Genomic DNA, 7,098 nt, shown 5'->3' with positions numbered 1-7,098 from the left:
TGAGTGAGGAAAGAACGGTTAAACAAATTTATGAGGCGAATGTAGTTGGAAAAAGAAGGAGATGAGACCAGAAAACCTGACACAATCAGGTATGTCAAATATTTGAAAGCGCCCGGGTTAGGAGTCGTAATAATCGTGGGGTATGTATGAGGAGATGTATGAATGTAGAAGAGGCGAATAATGTTTGCAAAGACAGAATGGCGTGATGGTAAGTTAGTTAGTTAGTTAGTTTTTAAATCGCTTAAATCTTCAGTCGACATGAAGAAGTGAAGTTTGTTTGCGAAGAGAGATTGGTGTGACGTTATATTCTCTCTGCCTACCCCTGCGGGGAAGCGGCGTGATGTTTAGTTATTTTAGGGAGGTAACGAACAATAATGCTCTGTGATGGTATTTTTGACCTGCGAAAGCTTTTACGAGTAATTTACCCGAACAAAAGGTCACCCTTTTAAAATTTTAAGAAATTACTTATAAATGTTTACAGCCAAATATTTACTTTTATTTAAATCTGGTTAATTCATTCGTTAGGGTAATAGGATTATAATATTATATATTGTATTATAGTACTATTTATATAAGGCCCAGATATTGGGTTCATGAGGGAAAAAACAGCAGTTAGTATTATGAAGGTATCATTGATTTATTTTATGGTGACTTTTCTGAGAACGTTCAGGTGGTGGAATAGATGTACTTGTATTAGTTATTATGCACGGAGTATAGAGATTAATGGCGTTCTATGCTTTCAGAATACTATTATGAGAACCACCGTATAGTTAGTTATATGGTCTTGTCAATTGATAAATATATTTTATAAATTATTCAAAAAGCAATACGTTTTCTACATTTGTTAAAGGAGATAAAAAAAATATATATATATTTTTCGACATCTCAACATAGATGAAGAAGAATATGGAATCCTGGGTATTTACAGGGCTAATTTCCTAATGTCCGCCTCCGTAGTGTAATGGTCAGCACGCTCGGCTACCGTTCTGGAGGTCCCGGGTTCGATTCCCAAGGGGGGTAAAATAAATATAAGTGATTTTTTCACTGTCATATTTATTCAATATTACCCTGGACTGGTACCTGAAGCGGAGGGCTGATCACCTTTCCTTCATGTGTAAACGATCAAGATAACACTGCGTTTATATGACGCAGTGCCCTATGCACCATTGGGGTGCGGATAAGGGTTTTATTATTATTATAATTTCCTAATGACCAGCCTATGATAGGTCATAAACCTTGTAAATACCCAGTCTTTCATATTCTTTTTCATCTATGTTAAGATATCAAAAATGTAAAAATAACTCATAAGTGGAGAATCCCAGATTTGTGAACACACTCAAATTCTTGTGAATCTATCTTCTATATTTTGAGCACCGCGAAATTTGCAAACTAGTCCATCCTTGCACTGTAATGTGTTACGTTATAGCTGTCAATATTCGTTGTATTGAAATACTAAATTACTATATGTTACGGATGGGAAGGATGCAAAAACTGTATGTTAGGATAGAAAAATGTGGCTTTCCATCTATGCCTGCAGCGAAAAGAAATTATGTTAGTAATAGTAGAAGTAGTACAAAGTGTATACTTTCAAGTAATTCATTTGTGAAAATTCTAGGCAAAAACACCAGACAGAAATTTGTGAAGCTACAAGTTTAAATTCAAATATCGTAGTCATACAGGAGAAAGTGACCATATGCATTATTTTACAAAAACGTGATCATTGACTATTTGATATCTTACTAGCTTAATATTGCCCCAAAAAATCCCAAAGGATTTTAATCTTGGAAGCATAATATATTGACTAGTTAAAAATGACTAACTGCATTGGTGTTTATTTTCTTGTCAAGCAATAGTGACTTAAATGGCCCTCCTGAACATTTTACGTTTTGGTAGTTGGTCACTTTCTCCTGATTACGATATTTATATTGTATATTATCACTTACTCAAATGTCGTACAGTGTATTGGTGTATGTTACGTCATAATAAACATGTTTTGACCAAAAATAATAATGGATTATTTTCTGCCAAAATCGCTACATGGCAACCTTTACCGAGCTGTGAGTTTATTACACCGAAAGATTATAAAATCGTGCACGGCAAATTGCCATAAGGTACTCGAGGTATGTTCACCTTTACGACCGAGTTATGATTTTTTAGACCAAAATAAACCGATGGCGGCCATGTTGAATGTGGCATTTTACGATGCAGTCATAAAATATCCTGCATTGTGCTAAATTGTAGTGCTAAAACAAGAAGTAAACAGAACAAAAATCAAAACGGGCCGACAAAGGAGTTCGCGCGGCTGTAAACATTAAAGGATCAACATTTATTGGGTTCGGTGCAAATAATCTCACGAAATGTACTTATCTACTCTGCAAACTAGTGCCTTACGTCAATAACATGGCAATTTGTGAATGCGGAACAAACTACAAACCAAATTATCAATATACATATCGCTCACTCCTTTCAATAACATCATATATAAAAAAAACTAGATTTTTCAGGACATCGTTTTTAATGTTTGAGATCACAAAAAAATGTATTAAAAATAAATATCTACCCATTTATTGAACTTTTTAATGTGTAACAGATCTTTTTAGGTAAAACCTGAATGTTTTTTCTCCATTTGTAAAATAATTAGTTTATTTATATATAGGATATAGTACATTTTCATTCCGAAAACATAAACAAATGAAAATTAACGACTTTTGATATATGACGTTGTTGAAAGGAGTGAGCGATATGAATATGTAAATTATATGTGCATGACGATGATATGATAAAATAAAAAATTTAAAGCATCTCCTAGTATGTAACATGATTCCGAAGAATCTTATGAAAATGTATTTCATGAAGGCCCCTACTGAATATTTTTTTAAACTTACACAACTCAACCATAGATTGTGCCGATAACTCATATTATGTAAAAGGTGTCATTTATACGATAAATCCAACTTGAAAGTTGGGTAGTGTAGTTGTCACACTTAAAATAATTACTTAAACCAGCCTATTATAGGTCGCAAGCTTCCATATCCTGATTGATCTATGTTAAAATATAAATACAAATAAATAAATAATTTTCATAAACCATGCATTACAAACTAGGCCCTAGATTTTAGGGTCTAGACAGCTAAAAATAGGACTATTTCTTAAAATTTCATTTAAAATCATATTTAAACATCGTATTCGAAAATGATGCGGAATGCATCGAAATATGTCCATAAAAAAATAAATTTTAAGAAACGGTGGTAATTATCAAGTAAATCTTTAATTCAAATAAATATTAAGATAAATATTACCACAAAGTGACTGCCAAAACAAATTAAATTATTACAAATAACTAAAAATTAATTTGGCAATTCCTCATCCAACTATCGATACAAATCGCAAAGTAAATTTCGATCGATCGTGCCAATAATTTTCAAATATATCTCCCTCCCAGAGAAACTGAAGTTGAAATAAATAAAAGGCGAAGCATCCGACATGAAAATATGAATACCTCGTATGAGAAGGCATAATTCACCCTTACGGTGGCGAGGGTGGATGGTGGGTAAGGTGGGAAGGGATGAAGAGGGGTCGGATGATTTATCACCCTGATATGATGGATGACATTGTCATCTTGTCTATTATGTGACATAAGAGATGGCACGTGTGATAGAGAAATCGATTGCGACATGAGATTGGAATATAATAATTCGATAACGTGGTTAACAGGCAGGTATCCCTCTTAAACAGAGCTGAAATAAATAAATTAATATTGTTTATACGGTAATTATTGATTCAAAACAATCATTAAAAATTACTTTAAGAATATTCAATTATGTGAAAATGTGAACAATTTGCATTAGTTATATGCTATATGGTATTAAATCTTTTATTTTTTGACATCTCATCAAAGATGAAGAAGAATATGGAAGTCTGGGCATTTACGGGGCTGACGACCGTCATAGGGTGGTTTAAGTGATCACTTTACACACGTGTAACGTTCACCAATTCTACCCATTATTGACAACCACACTATTCAAATTCTTGGAGGTTCTATATATATGAACCAATTTAGAAACCTTGTTCTTGAATCACTAGAACTTCACTAGAGACATCTATTGGTGAGATGTATTCAGTTTTTATCTTTGTCATTTCAACCATCAAATTTCGAGATATCAATTGGTGAGATAATAATATATTATTAAAATATATTAAAACATATTATTTTCATATATTATTCTCATCAAAGATGAGATGTCAAAAAATAATACGAAAATAACTCCTGTAATTGGAGATAATCCAGATTTTGTGAGTAAGTATTTGGACACATTCAAAATGTTGGTATTAAATCCATACCGTGTTATTATAATGTACATGAGGTACGAATGTGTGAGGAAAGAACGGTGTAACAAATTTATGAAGCGGATGTAGTTAAAAAAAGGAGCAGAGGAAGACCGAGAAAAACTTGTCAAGATCGGGTATGCAAATACTTGGAAGCGGTCAGGTTAGGAGTCGAAATAATCGGTGGGCATGTAATGAAGAGAAGCATGAACGTGGAAAAGGCGAAAAATGTTTGCAAAGACAGAGTGATGTGGTGTTTTATTCTCTCTGTCTACCCCTGCAGAGAAGCGGCGTGATGGTTAGTTAGTTCAGTAATTTTCATATTTTGCTCACTCCTTTCAACAACGTCATCATATATCAAAATACTTGATTTCTCAAGAGAACGTTTTTAAAGTTTCAAAATATAATAAAATGAATTAAAAATAAATATCAAGCGACTTATTTAACTTTTTACTGTGCGACAGATCTTTTTAGGTAAAATCTGAATGTTTTTTTTCCATTTGAAAAATATTTAGTATTTAAAAAAAATTATACAATACGTTTTCATCAAAATGCAAAACATGCACAACTGAAAATTGACGACTTTTGATATTTGACGAAAGGAGTAAACGATTTGTGTATTCTATAGTTTATGACTAGAGATTAATAAATATGAAATATGAACAAAATAACATTTTCATACATCAAACCTCAGGTAAATTACAAAAAAAAAACTAATAGGCCTGCATTAAAAATAAAATTCAAAAACCTTCTAGGTATAAGTATTAAATAATTAACCTTAAATGTAATTTTTGATCGAAAAGATTATCGAAATGACAAAGAAATTTGATACGAGCTGTTGAAACTTGATCTTATATGTTAATATTTTCTTTCAAGTACCAAAGCAGTCGATCAAACTATAATAAATATGCATACTAATTATGCAATTTACATAACATCTGGAAAGAAATACGGTACTTCCTTACCAATAATTCATTTTCTGACTAAGTTAGACTATGGAATGAAGTACCTCACCTCGTTAAAAGTTCACCATTCCAGATAACCTTAATGAAACCTCTAGATTTATCCTTGGAACATCCATTTAAACAATCATCCTTTTCTTGAACCCTCTCCCCTTTTCTCAACTCCTAATTCATCTGCTCATATCTCCTAGTATTACTTGTCTACTTATTTCAAACGCCTTTAGAAGGTACAAACTTTATACACTTTTTCTAACCCGAATTCAGCTGGTTGGAAGATATGGTTGTTTGGTTGGTTCATAGGAATATGCCCCTTTGCACATTTATATTCTTAACAAGAAGTATCTTAAACTATATTATAAAATGATACATCACTCACTCCTTTCAAGAACGTCATAAATAAATAAAAAGATTTTTCAGGAGAGCGTTTATAACTAACTAACTAACTAACCATCACGCCGCTTCCCCGCAGGGGTAGGCAGAGAGAATCGAACGCCACACCACTCTGTCTTTGCAAACATTCTTTGCCTCTTCTACATTCATGCATCTCCTCATACATAACCGACGATTATTACGACTCCTGACCCGGCCGCTTTCAAGTATTTGACATACCTGATTGTGCCAAGTTTTCCTCGGTCGTCCTCTGCTTCTTTTTCCAACTACATTCGCTCCATAAATTTGTTTAACCGTTCTTTCTTCACTCATACGCTCCACATGTCCAAACCATCTCAACACACCTTTCTTAATTTTATCGATAATGCTTATCTCAGCCTTACATTTTTTCCTTATTTCATCATTCGAACATCTATCAAACATCGTTTTGCCACACATTCGTCTGAGGGATCGCATTTCGACTGCATTCAGTCTGCTTTCATCCTTCTTTTGCCAACTCCAAGCTTCGCTTCCATACATAAGGGTTGGAACCAGAACTCCATTGTGTACTGCCAGTTTAGCTTCCGCTGATAGATTTTTATTTGTTAAAACTGATTTTAGTGCACCATTCACTCTGTTCCCAGCATTCACTCTCCTTTCTATGTCTTTATCAATCTTTCCATCCCTAGAAAACATACTACCCAAATATATGAAATCATCTAGGAGCGTTTATAATGTTTAAAAATATAACACAATGTATTAAAAATAAATATCAAGCCACTTATTGAACTTTTTACTATGCAACAGATCTTTTAATGTAAAACCTGAAGGTTTTTTTCCATTTGAAAAATATTTAGTATATTTAAAAAAAATTAAACAATACCTTTTCTTCAAAATGCTAAAACAACATTTTCTGTCTATTCAGTTAAAAGTATGTCTCTTTTGCTGGGATATAGTACATTTTCTGGGCATTCCGAAAACATACACAACTAAAATTTGATGATTTTTGATTTGTGACGTTCTTGAAAGGAGTGAGCGACATGTAATCTTACAAACTCTTACATTATACTAACAATTAGTCAATACATTTTAAATGATACATCAATAAAGACGAAAAATTCAATTCAGACGAATATGCAAGTCTGGGAATCAACATGCCTTACTTCTATCGTGGCTGGCTTAGGTGATCTCCATATACATTGTAACACATACCAATCTACCCATTATCGACAAAAACATTTCTTAAATTTTGGATTTTTGTAGGTATACATGGTGCAAGTGACAACTCATTTTATTTCCAGACTAAGCTTCATAGGCGAAATCTATCGTCAATTGTCTATGGGCACACTGAAAACACAGTGGGTACAGGAGAAAGTGACCAACTACCAAAACGTAAAATGTCCAGGAGGGCCATTTAAGTCACTATTGCTTGGCAAGAAAA

This window comes from Brachycentrus maculatus, unplaced genomic scaffold (assembly GCF_059751285.1).
Source record: "Brachycentrus maculatus isolate JH-2025_06_01 unplaced genomic scaffold, ASM5975128v1 h1tg001248l, whole genome shotgun sequence".
In the NCBI taxonomy this organism is placed as follows: Eukaryota; Metazoa; Arthropoda; class Insecta; order Trichoptera; family Brachycentridae; genus Brachycentrus; species Brachycentrus maculatus.
The sequence above is the reverse complement of the archived record's forward strand: the minus strand, read 5'-3'. Positions refer to the sequence as shown.